The following is a 14059-nucleotide window of genomic DNA, read 5'->3' as shown; positions in this document are numbered from 1 at the left end:
ATAATAAAATTAACATCCAATCTAGATATTTTATAACAATTTCAAATATATAAAGAAGCATCGAAGTTAATGACTTTATACTATTTGTATATGTTCAATGCTTTATGAACTATCAAATATTACAAAAATAATCACCTCGCATAAATTTTACAGTACTTTTTAACACATGTCATGTTGAATTTGATGGGTGCTCATTTTAAAATTCTAATATACAAAGTTAATTATGCAACATAATGAAATGAAATATTATTTGATACAAGATTCAACTATTAACATTATGTAAAACCAAAAACAATATATTCAACTAGTTATTGTTGGCTTCTTTTCTCTTTTTCCACAACATATAATAACCAATTCCTCCCAAACATACAAAAAGAACAATTCCGTCACCAACAACAATCAAAACCAATTGCCATTTCTTCAATCCATTTCTCTTTCTTACCACCCTTCAAAACCTTAACCAAAAAACTAACTTCTTCACTAAAACTAACTTCCTTCACACCCATAATCTTCCCATACAAATTACACTCTCCATTCGCACTTGTAAACAATGCATCTACACTTCCTAATATGTTGGTAAAGAAAAAAAGACCTTTTAGATTCATGAATCACATTGTCAACAAAGAAGGATTCTTAAACACCGTTGAACAAGTTTGGAATGAGCAGATAAATGGCTATAAGATGTATCAGGTTGTGTCAAAGCTGAAGAAATTGAAGAAGCACCTTAATAATCTCAATTGGGCTAATGGAAATGTATTCAATAAAGTTAAAGATCTAAAGGCTAAATTGAAGGTTTGTCAAGATGATATAGACAAAAATCCTCATAATCAACAGATGAGGATTGAAGCTACTAATACTCTTTTGGAGTATGAAAAAGCTAAACATGATGAATTTGTCTTATTACAACAAAAGGCCAAACTCCATTGGCTTACTGAAGGTGATAAGAATACTAAATACTTCCATAGCATGCAAAAATGCAGGGTGGATAGTATTTGTGATGAAGATGGTAATAGATTTAATGGTGACCATGTTGGTGATCAATTTGTCAAACATTTTCAAAGCTTTCTGGGGAATAAAGGAAATTGTAAACCTATCTCAGACTTGGAAGATATTTTTTCAACTAAGTTGAGTGCTGAAAATGCCGATGCCATGGTTAGCCCTTTTTCTGATGCAGAAATCAAAAGTGCCATGTTTGATATTGATGATAACAAGGCATCAGGTCCAGATGGGTACTCTTCTCTGTTCTTTAAAAAGGCATGAGGTATTGTTGGTAGTGATATATGTGAAGCAGTTAGGGAGTTCTCTATGAATGGGGTTCTATTAGGGGAATTAAATGCTACATTAATTGCCCTTATCCCTAAGCTAGATACTTCCAACAAAGTTTCTGACTTCAGGCCAATTGCTTGCTGCAATGTTTTGTATAAATGTGTTAGTAAAGTGATTACTAACAGATTGAAAATTGGTCTGAATAAGGTTGTGAACTGCAATCAAAGTGCCTTCATTCCAGGAAGGTCTATTCATGATAATATTCTTGTGGCACAGGAGGTTTTAAAGGGTTATAACAGAAGTAAAGGTGTCAAAAGATGTGCTTTAAAGATTGACATCCAAAAAGCATATGATACAGTGAATTGGCTATTTTTAAAGGATATTTTGTCTGGTTTTGGTTTTCATGAAAAAATGATCAAATGGATTATGGCTTGTGTAACCAATACCTCATTTTCTGTATGCATTAATAATGATATTAAGGGTTTCTTTAAAGGGGGCAGAGGTCTTAGACAAGGGGACCCAATCTCTCCTTATTTGTTTACATTGGTTATGGAGGTGTTTTCATTAGTATTGAAGAAGAAGATTATTGAAGAGCCTGGATTTAAATATCATACCAAATGTAAACAGATGCAATTAACTCATATCTGCTTTGCAGATGATTTATTGGTCATGTGTCATGCTGATGTGAAATCTATAAGGGTGGTGAAAAAAGGGCTAGATGAATTTGGGCAGATTTCTGGATTACTTCCTAATATGAGTAAAAGTACTATTTTTTTTAGAAGTGTGCCAAGGATTGTTCAAAATAATATCAATAGAATCTTGCCATTCTCTGTTGGTAAGCTTCCTATGAAGTATTTAGGTGTTCCTTTATTGGCAAAGAAGCTCAGTATTAAAGACTGCAAGTGTCTGGTTGATAAAGTTAAAAATAGAGTGAATAATTGGAGAAATAAAAAGTTGTCTTATGCTGGCAGATTGCAATTGGTTTCTTCTGTATTATCTGCCATGCATATCTATTGGGCATCTATTTTTGTTCTTCCTGTTGGAGTTACAGAAGATATAGATAAGATTTTGAAAGGCTTTTTATGGAGTCAAAGTGATTCTTCTAGAGGTAAAGCAAAGGTGGCTTGGAAAGACGTTTGTGTCCCTAAAGATCAAGGTGAGCTTGGTTTAAAGCCCATCAGATTCTAGAATGAAACTTTGCTTGTTAAACATTTGTGGAGAATTATAACCCAAGAAGACACCCTTTGGGGGAAACGGGTCAACCTGATAAAATTGAAAGGTGCTAGTATTTGGGATGTGAGTAAAGGTTACAATGATAGCTGGTTTTGGAAGTATTTGTTGGACCTTAGAGATAAAGTTAAGCCTTATTTTGGGAATGACAATCAAGGAAATTTCTTTTGGATTGACAATGTGGGCAGGAAAAAGAACTTCTCTACTCAGCAAGTTTGGACTGATTTTAGAAGTAATAAAGAAGTTGTTGATTGGCACCATGTTATATGGTTCAAGTTCTTTGATCCGAAACAAGCATTCATTTTATGGTTAGCTACTTTAAAAAGATTGAACACTCAAGATAGAGTGCAAAAATGGAACACTAATGATGTTTTGAAATGTGCCTTGTGCAATAAAGTAAGTGATTCCATTGACCATCTATTCTTCATGTGTGAATTCAGCTTAAGGATATGGTCAGAGATAAAAGCAAGACTTATTTTTAAAGGGCTTCCTAATCAGCTTCATGGTATTATGAGTGGCTTGGCTCAATATCCATTTTCAAAAAATATTTGGAATGTGGTTAATCGGTTGGCTTTAGCTGCAAGTGTGTACTTTATCTGGAATGAAAGGAATGCTCGTATGTTTAAAAGTAGAAAGAGGTATGCAGAGGATCTAATTGATGGCATTCAAAGTTATGTTCAATTGAAATTGATGGTTTTAAAAGTTAAGAATTATGCAGGTATGGAGAAAGTTGCTGAATTGTGGAAGATGAAATGGCATAATTCCATATTTAGCTTAGTCTGATTGTATTGTTGGGTGTATTTGTGTTGTATTGTTGGGCCATTTTGTATTTTTTGTTTTTGGGCTTTGGGTATATCCAGCCCATGTATGTTGGTTGAAAATTAATATAAGTTCACTTTTGCCGGGAAAAAAAAAACAATGCACCTACACAAGTACAATCCTCTATACATGAACTCACACAAGTCTCCTTTGTTGTGTTAGTAATTTTGTTTTCATCACTTAAAACGCTCGTCACACCCTTTATTTCCTTCATATCGACCGCGAAATTCCCACAAAAGTTACTTGAATACCCCTTAATTTCCAATAACGAGCATTTGTCAACAGTACAAATTTCATTAACTTTACAAAAATCTGGTTGATCACACTTATTTTTTATAGCTTGGAACGAGGCTTCAAATTTTGTTGCATTGGTTGTGTAGTAGTAAAAGCCTAGGTTCCCTGTTGTATTCTCAATAGCTAAAAACCTTAAAAGTTGGAGTCTTTTTGAAGGGATTTGAGCAATCTTGTGGCTATCGTCATTGAATACTTGTAACCCATTTGATGCCAAGTTAATAAATGAGATATTTTGCGAATCAGACGGGTTAAATTCCTAGTATGAGTACTTAAATTTGCCCAAGTTCAAGTATAGTGTGAGTTTATCGCGGAGAATTTCAAATGAATAAAATGAATTTGAATTTCTAGGGAAGGAAGTTAGCTTTGTTCCAACATCTAGTCTTTGTCCCCAAAGCATGACATTTGTAGGGAAATGAAAGCTTTGCCATTTGATGATGTTGAATTCATCTACAAGAACAAGATTCCCAATATTTGATAATTGCAGCTTCTGAATTTACATTCATAAACACATTGTATGTTGGAGATATGGAGAACTTTAAACAATTAGAGGGAAGATTCCAGGAAACTCACACGAAGCTTCTACGAAGTTGTTAGGAAACTCACATGTAGCTTCCACGAAGTTGTTAGGAAACTCATATGTAGCTTCCACGAAGCTGTCAGGAAACTCACATGTAGCCTCCATGAAGCTGTCAGGAAACTCACATGAAGCTTCAAGGAATTGTTTTTAGCTTACCCCTTAAACCATTCTATAAATAGACCCTCTTGTAACTCATTGTAAACACACCACAAATATTCAATAAATACATTCTCTAGTTGGTCTGTGGACTAAAGCAATCACAACGATTGCATATAACCACGTTATCTCTTGTGTCGATTTACATTTCTTGCATTTATAATCTTTCGTTCATTAAGTGGGTTAGTAATCTTGTAGAATTACTATCGATGAGTGATCTTGTTGAATCACTTGCATTGTTTTGGGTCCTAATATCCTTCCAACTGGTATCAGAGCACAAGGTTTCGACTTTGGGAACGATGGAGGAAGACGGAAAGTTTAGAATTGACCGATTCGATGGGAGAGACTTTGGCTTTTGGAAGATGCAAATTGAAGATTACTTGTATCAAAAGAAGCTACATCAACCTCTGTTAGAGACCAAGCCCGAAAGCATGAGCGATGCCGATTGGACGCTTTTGGATCGTCAAGCTTTGGGTGCGATACGTCTTTCACTTGCTAAGAACGTTGCATACAACGTTGTGAATGAGAAGACGACGTTTGCTTGCTTGAAAGCACTCTCTAACATGTATGAGAAACCTACCGCTTCTAATAAGGTTTTTCTTATTAGACAATTGTTCAATACGAAGATGAAGGAAGGTACGAGTGCAACGGATCATATCAACGAGTTCAACAACAACATATCGAGGTTAGCATCGGTAGATATTGTGTTTGATGATGAGTTAAAGGCACTAATCTTGCTTTCATCATTACCAAAAAGTTGGTCGGGTACGGTTACTGCAGTTAGTAGCTCTACAGGAACTACTAAGCTAGCGTTTGAAGGAATAAGGGATTTGATTCTTGGTGAAGATACTCGTAGGAGAAACTTGGGGGAATCGACATCCGGTTCCTTGTTAAGTACCGACAACCGTGGTAGAAAATTTGATCGCGGTGAGAAGAAGGGTAGAAAGAAGTCTAAGAAGAGGTATACATCGAAAGATAGAAGTGAAGCTGTTTGTTGGAGTAGCAATCAAAAAGGGCACTTTTAAAGGAATTGCAAAAATGGTTCCGCGAAAGGTGTAAACTTGGCCGAAGGGGAAAGTGATGATGCACTTTTGTGTAGTGTTGAAAATTCTACGGAGTCTTGGATTTTGGATTCGGGAGCTTTGTTTCATGCTACTCATGTCAAAAGCATGATGGAGAATTTTCGTTCATACCAAAGCAAGGTGAGATTGTCGGACAACAAGTAACTCAACATAGAGGGCATTGGAGATGTTGTTTTGAAGACTACTCTTGGTTCTAATTGGACTTTGAAGAACGTAAGGTACATTCCTAAATTGAAAAGGAAACTTATTTTGGTTGGTCAATTAGATAATGAAGGTAACGCGGTTACTTTTGAAAACCGCCAATGGAAGGTGGTTAATGGTAGTATTATTGTGGCTCGTGGACATAAAAGGGGAACACTTTATATGGTTGAAGTGTTTGATGAAGACACGGTGGTTGCTACGGTTAATGTTGAGTCCGAATCAACTCTATGGCACCGAAGACTCGGGCATATGAGTGAGAAGGGTATGAAGATGCTTGTTTCGAGTGGGAGAATTCCGGATTTAAAAAAGGTAGAACTTGGGTTTTGCGAACCATGTGTATATGGGAAGCAAAATAAGGTGACTTTTGGAAAATCGGGGAATGCACCTAAGTTGGAGAAATTGGAGCTCGTTCATACGGATGTGTTTGGTCCAACCAATGTAGAATCACATGGAGGTTCTCGCTATTATGTCACCTTCATTGACGACTCCACTCGAAAGGTATGGGTTTATTTTCTTGAAGCTAAATCCGATGTATTTAATACTTTTGTGAAGTGGAAAGCTATGGTAGAAAATGAGACTAACTTGAAAGTCAAGTGCTTGAAGTCGGATAATGGAGGAGAATATGGTAGTCTTGAGTTTAAAGATCATTGTGCATAGATCGGTATTAGAATGTTGAAAACGGTACCGGAGACACCGCAACACAATGGGGTCGCCGAACGTATGAATCGTACGTTAAATGAAAGGGCTAAGAGTATGAGACTACATGCTAGTTTGCCTAAGATGTTTTGGGCAGATGCGGTTAATACGGTGGCTTATTTGATAAATAGGGGACCCTCAACACCGTTGGGTTTCCGAATTCCCGAGGAAGAATGGCAAGGTAAGAAGGTGAGTTATAATCACCTTAGGATATTTGGGTGTAATGCTTATGTGAAGACCAAAGATGCGGATAGAGACAAGCTTGAAGCTAAGTCAAAGAAGTGTACTTTCATAGGTTACGGGTCGGATGAAATGGGTTATCGTTGTTGGGATAACGAGGCTAGAAAAGTGATTCATTCTCGTGATGTTACCTTTGATGAAGATTCGGTTTATGGCAAACCGAAAACGGGGAGTCCTAAACCGGGTCATGTTACTTTTGACGATGTTTCTATTGATGATCTTGCAGGTTCTAGTGGGAGTACGGGTAACAATGAATTGCCAATTAACGGTGAGGCGTCAGAAAATGCTAATGATGGAAATGATTCGGAAAGCGGTGATGATTCTGAACATAGTGCGAGTTCTAGTGATGAGGAGGACACAAATAAAATCGGTCCAACCATTTCGGTTGCTCCTACACTAAGATGCTCGACTAGAGTGCCCAAACCTAATCCTAGGTATTCTCCATCAGCAAACTACTTGCTCTATACCGAGAATGGTGAACCCAAAAGTTACTTTGAGGCAAGGAAGACAAAAGAATCCATACAATGGGAGCTTCCCTTGAAAGAAGAGATGGGGTCACTTGAGAAGAATAAAACTTGGTCACTAGTGAAATTACCTCATGATAAAAGGGCATTGCAAAGTAAATGGGTGTATCGAATCAAGAATGAGTTGGATGGCAAGAAAAGCTACAAAGCTCGTTTGGTGGTTAAAGGCTTTCAACAAAAGAAAGGAGTTGACTACCAAGAGATATTTTCACCGGTGGTGAAGATGACTACTATTCGTTTGGTACTTTCTATGGTTGCATCTGAGGACTTACATCTAGAGCAACTAGATGTGAAGACCGCATTCTTACATGGTGAACTTGATGAAGAGATCTATATAAGGCAACCTGAGGGCTTTGAGGTAAAGGGTAAAGAGAAGTGGGTTTGTAAGCTAAAGAAAAGTTTGTATGGATTGAAACAAGCACCTCGGCAATAGTACTTGAAGTTTGATGATTTTATGAAGAAGATTGGTTTCTTAAGATGTGAAGCGAATCACTGTTGCTACTTGAAGAAACTCAAGTCTTCTTATATAATCTTATTGTTGTATGTTGATGACATGTTACTTGCAGGTTCCAACATGTCCGAAATTAACAAGTTAAAGGGATTACTTTCCCGTGAATTCGAGATGAAAGATCTTGGTGGTGCTACGCAAATACTTGGCATGAGTATTGTGCGTGATCGTGTGAAAGGTACTCTATACTTGTCTCAATCCAAATATATTGAGAAAGTAGTAGAGAGGTTTAATATGGAGAATTCAAAAGCTCGTTCTATGCCTTTGAGTAGCACGATAAAGCTATCTAAAAGTCAATCACCTAAAACAGAAGAAGACAAAATGGAGATGGAAAAGGTTCCATATGCATCGGCCGTGGGTAGTATTATGTATGTCATGGTTTGTACAAGACCCGATATTGCTCAAGCAGTGGGAGTTGTAAGTCATTATATGTCTAATCCGGGGAAAGAGCATTGGGAAGCGGTCAAATGGTTGCTTCATTATTTGAAAGGTACTTCTAATATGTGATTGTGTTTCTCCAAAAACAATCTCATACTTAGGGGTTATGCAGATGCTGATTTGGGTGGATGTGATGATTCGGGGAAAAGCACTACGGGTTATGTTTTCACAATAGGGAAGACGGCGATTAGTTAGATGTCTCGACTACAAAAGAGTGTTGCTTTTTCAACTACCGAGGCCGAATATATGGCTATTGCAGAAGCTTCTAAAGAGCTTGTTTGGTTGAAGAACTTCTTAGGTGAGTTGGGTAAAAGACAAGACTATTGCGTCTTGTATTGTGATAATCAAAGTGCAATACATCTTGGAAAGAATCCGGTGATTCATAGTCGTACGAAACACATCAAGATAAGGTATCATTTTATTCGACAACATATAAATGATGGTACTTTATTATTGGAGAAAATCCTTGGTACGAAGAATCCTGCTGATATGTTTACTAAGGTTGTTACGACAGAGAAATTGAGGTTTTGCACTACCTTAATTGGTCTTCTAATGAATTGATGAGAGAAGACCCCAACTAGAGAATTAGAGAGTTAATGTTTCAATTCTAACAAGTAGTGTTGAAGACCTTGTATCGAAAGTCTGCTCATCCGAAGTATGTGTTGAGTGTGCGTGTCCCAAATGGAGTTTGGTGGTATAATGGTGGTTTAACGTTCTTAGTTAGATCGTTGATATTTTGGGTTGACGAAGGTTGGGTTTGTTCAAAGTCTCCAAGTGGGAGATTGTTGGAGATATGGAGAACTTTAAACAATTAGAGGGAAGATTCCAGGAAACTCACACGAAGCTTCCACGAAGTTGTTAGGAAACTCACATGTAGCTTCCACGAAGTTGTTAGGAAACTCACATGTAGCTTCCACGAAGCTGTCAGGAAACTCACATGTAGCCTCCATGAAGCTGCCAGGAAACTCACATGAAGCTTCAAGGAATTGTTTTTAGCTTACTTCTTAAACCATTCTATAAATAGACCCTCTTGTAACTCATTGTAAACATACCACAAATATTCAATAAATACATTCTCTAGTTGGTCCGTGGACTAAAGCAATCACAACGATTGCATATAATCACGTTATCTCTTGTGTCGATTTACATTTCTTGCATTTATAATCTTTCGTTCATTAAGTGGGTTAGTAATCTTGTAGAATTACTATCGGCGAGTGATCTTGTTGAATCACTTGCGTTGTTTTGGGTCCTAATATCCTTACATTGTACTTGTAAGAAATTATATGAAAATGTTATGGAAGACATATCGATATTGCATTTAGGCAACAATAATACTCAACTCAAGATGTAGACAGTCATTCAGATTTATCTAAAGTAAAGATTTTGCTTCCATTATGAGACACTATTATACAAATTTAATAGAACATACCTTTATACCTTGCCCGAAAGTTGCGGTTTGCCATCCCATCATATCACCATGGCCAGTCAATAGCAAGTCTCCATCCCAAGTGAGATGAATCACACATTTCTTAGAAGTAAAAAACGGAGAGAAATGAGACGAGCTCCAAACCCTGAAGTCACCAAGAAAAACATCAAATGAACAAACATACTTTTCTTCAATGGCTTCAATGGTAAGCCCGGCCTGAAAAATTGGCACGGGTTGGGTGGTCTCAAGAACAAATACTCGTCTAATGAACCCGGTGATGTACAACACGGGGACAACTAAGGTAACTTGGGCACCAAGTTGTAGGTTATCTGTGGTGCAATGCCCATAAAAGTGAGTTGAGAAATGAATGAGTAATGCAAGTGATAAAAGTGGGTTCATGAGAGAATTGAAAATACTCGTGTGTTATGTTCACATAGTTAGTGTGTGTGTAGTGTGCTAAGGATGATGACCAATAGGAACAAAAACAATTATGACTGTATTATTATTCCGTTAAAATGTTGGCATCATCTATCATTTTCCATCATATATTGTTGTTGTTGAAGTTAAATTATTATAGCAAAAAGAACATTCAAAATTAATTGTTTTTCCTCTTTTTGTTAAAAATTCACCAAGAAAAAAGTAAAAAGAACACCACATTTGAACATTATATACTCCATAATTGATTATTGATTATGATCATTAAAAAATATAAATAAATTTAATGGTAACATTACTAGCATCTATGCATTTGATAAAAGATAATATTAAGTGCTTGTGAACAATAATAACATATTTGATAATCATTATCAATGAATTTGAACTACATAAATGATATAATTAATGCATTAACCTTACAAACAAATAAATAAATACTTGATACGTGAACATTTAAGAATGATAAAAATAAATTAATGTATTAATATGTTAAGAGAGTATTTCAAGTCTCAATAATTCAATGTATATTGATTAACCTTTTAATCTCATTTGTCACAAAATACTTTGAATACTAAATAATTCAACATTCTATGATTGGATCATTTAGTTAAGAAGCAATCAAACACAATATTTTAGTTGCAAATTAGTACTTACATATGCACGCATTATATTTCTTGTAAAATATATATATAATATATTCATAAAAGTATTATTATTTTTTTTATTATACTAATTTTTTAAATGAGGGCAAAGTTGAATGATTGTGTTCTTATAGCACTCCAGAAAAGGTGGCATGATGTTGTAGTGACCCGACCAAATCATGTTTGACGGCGCCGTCTACGTAGGTCCCATTACATGGTCATAAGTATTTAAGACAAAGTTTGATCGAAAATATGTCGCATTCATTTCATAAGTGTAGATGTTTCAAAGTTTACAAAAGTAGTTTCCATAACTAGTACATAACGATGTTTAAAGTACAAATGAAACATGTGCGACACAGTTTAAAGTAGTCAAAAGACGCTCCACATATGCAAGTATACTCGACATCCAAAGCAAGTATCAAAAAGAACGAGCGAAAGCATGTATCACCTAAAGTTCAAGGACCTGAGAAAAACATAGAAATCTGTCAACGAAAACGTTGGTGAAATCATAGGTTTAAGTAAGTGAGTAAAAGTAAGTCGAACCACAAGATTTGCATCAATGATAAATAGTAATACATTCTAAAAGTTAATATTCACGAGCACCCAATTATCAAAGCTTAATGTTTCCTTCCTTAGTACCCCATCACAATAGTGTTAGAACATACACCGTTTCTCGAAAATATATTTCATCCGAATAACGGTAGAGAACCGTCCGAATGAGGGTTTGTCAAACCCATATGGCCATATAACATAAGTTCTCGCTTACACCGTCAAGTGTAACTAATGATAACATAATTGAGAATTTTCGTTCTAAACTCGTATGTAGAATGTTTATTTTCATGTACTTGTGTTCACTTAGTTAAAAGAAGCGTTTATGTTTTCTCATCCCAAAAGTAAGTTCAAAAGAGTAAAAGGTGGGACTATGATCTCACCTTGAGTGCACGTAGGTAAAAGTACTTCAACAAGTAAACGTGTGCAAGAACGAATGCTAGTCTTGACCTAAACAAATAGGTTTGTATCAATATTGGTAAACACGGTCGATCAAAGTGTTCAATTAGTCCTATGGCTCGTTACGACTCGATTATGTAGCATGTGAATCAAATTGTCAAGTTTCATGCAAGGTACAAGTATAGAAACAAGTTAGAAAATTGCATAATCATTTGGTTAAGTTTGACAAAAAGTCAAACTTTGGTCGGTCAAAGTCAACGAAAAAGTCAGCACGTTCGGGTCGGGTCCCGAACTATTTTTCTGAGGTTTTTAATCCTATATGAGCATGTTAGAACAAGTTACATGTGAATCGGAGGTGCGTAGCATAGCAAACATTTTTCAAATATTGACAAAATTGGACAGCCCACTTTGGCGCGCCGCGCGGGTATATGGCGCGCCGCGCCATTACATGTGCAGAGAATTCTGGCAGTTTTTAAGTTTTATGCACGAACCTAACTTTAACCAATCACCATTTATGACCCGCAAACAACCAAAGCATGTATCTTATATCATCAGAAAGGTGTTTTGACAAGGAAGACAACTAAACATATTTCATCAATCACATTTACTTTTACAACAACCAAAATCACATTCAAAGCTCCTCATTAAATGCATTCAAGTTCATAAATGAAATTCGATGATTCGGCAACCAATTTACATGAATGATATGCCGTTTCGAAGGTGTTCAAGCATACAATACAACCTAACACTTACAAATAACATTTCATGTCATTCAAAGCATCAAAAGTCCATTTCAAGTTCATCAAACCCTAACTCGAATCTACCAAAACCAATAATCAAGTTTATGGAGTTTTCTAAAACAACCAACACATAAAATTGAAGCTAGTGATACTAGGAACACATTTAATACATGCATTTATGACATTTAACAATATTCAAACAACCAAATCACCAAATCAAACACACCAAAGTTCATACTCAAGCTAGTTACTTCAAATAACGAAATCGAGCATATAAATCATATATTCATGTTAGACTTGAGCCATAGACACTAATTAACAACTTTATATGTTCAAAATATCAAGAACACAAAATCTAGTGATTTTAGAAAGTTACCCAAACTTGCTGAAGTCGGTATGGAATCGAAGAGGAAGTTGCAAGGATTTCGAATATATAATTTGTTTGGATTGAAGCTTGATCGATTGAAAATAGATGATGATTCCTTGTTTGAAGATTTGAGAGAAATTTGGAAAGTATTTAATGAAAATGGAAATGAAATGAAAAAGAAAAATGGGGAGGTGGGTTGACTAGTCAAAAAGCTAGTCACCTCTTTGATACTTTGGCAATTTTAGTCCCTCGAGTTCGGTTGCGGGTGCGTGAATTACCTAAATGAGATATTTTTAAAACGAGTATTAATGAGGGATGTTATAATAATATAACGGACTTTAAATAACTAAACGGAAAAAGGCGGGATGTTACATTACCTACTCCTTAAAAGAAATTTCGTCCCGAAATTTAAGTAGGCGTAGTAGTCGTTGTTTCTTCCTCGGAATCTTGCGTTTCCAGAACCTGGAACAAGTGAGGGTATTTCTTTTGCATTTGATCTTGCCTTTCTCAAGTAAACTCGAGTCCCCTTTTGGCGTTCCAACGGACTTTAACAATCAAAATTCTGCTTTGTTTCAATGTCTTGACGGAGGTGTCCACAATTTCAACCGGTTCCTCCACAAAATGAAGTTTGTCATCAATAGTAAGTTCCTCGAGAGGGATGACGATATCGGGTTCGGCAAGACACTTTTTCAAGTTAGATACATGGAAGGTAGGATGAACGGAGTTCAATTGAGGTGGAAGATCTAAATGATAAGCAACGGTTCCAATACGCTTCAAGATTTCGAAAGGACCAATATACCTTGGATTTAGCTTCCCGCGTTTCCCAAAACAGATTACACCTTTCCAAGGCGCGACTTTTAACATTATTCGGTCACCGAATTGAAATTTGAGGTCGTTGCTTCGTTTGTCGGTATAGCACTTTTGATGACTTCAGGCCGTCCTAAGCCTATCTCGGATTTGAACGATTTTCTCGGTGGTTTCGTGAATGAGTTCGGGTCCGGTGATTTGTGTGTCGCCTACTTCGGCCCAACAAAGAGGAGAACGACATTTTCGGCCATATAAAGCTTCGAATGGTGCGGCGTTAATACTCGCGTGATAACTATTGTTGTAGGAGAATTCGGCGAGAGGCAAGTGCTTATCCCAAGCTTTTCCAAAGTCGACAACGCAAGCTCGTAACATGTCCTCCAAAGTTTGGATTGTGCGTTCGCTTTGTCCATCGGTTTGAGGATGATATGTGGTGCTCATGTCTACACGTCTCAGGCTAGATCACAACTCAAATTATATATATTTTTGGAATCAACCTCAACCCTGTATAGCTAACTCCAACATTACTGCATATAGAGTGTCTATGGTTGTTCCAAATAATATATATACATGGGTCGATATGATATGTCAAAACATTTGCATACGTGTCTATGGTATCCCAAGATTACATAATATATTAGAATACATGTATAATACAATATAAGTT

The 14059-nt window shown here is 36.3% G+C and overlaps 1 pseudogene; it reads right to left on the bottom strand.

The window, feature by feature from the left end:
- Window positions 1-304: 304 nt before the first annotated feature.
- Window positions 305-9856, bottom strand: LOC139900190 (EP1-like glycoprotein 3; annotated as a pseudogene).
- Window positions 9857-14059: the final 4203 nt, after the last annotated feature.

The sequence above is a fragment of the Rutidosis leptorrhynchoides genome, chromosome 3 (genome assembly GCF_046630445.1).
Source record: "Rutidosis leptorrhynchoides isolate AG116_Rl617_1_P2 chromosome 3, CSIRO_AGI_Rlap_v1, whole genome shotgun sequence".
Classification (NCBI taxonomy): Eukaryota; Viridiplantae; Streptophyta; class Magnoliopsida; order Asterales; family Asteraceae; genus Rutidosis; species Rutidosis leptorrhynchoides.
Note: the sequence above shows the minus strand (reverse complement) of the source record. Positions and strands in the feature narration are given on the sequence as shown.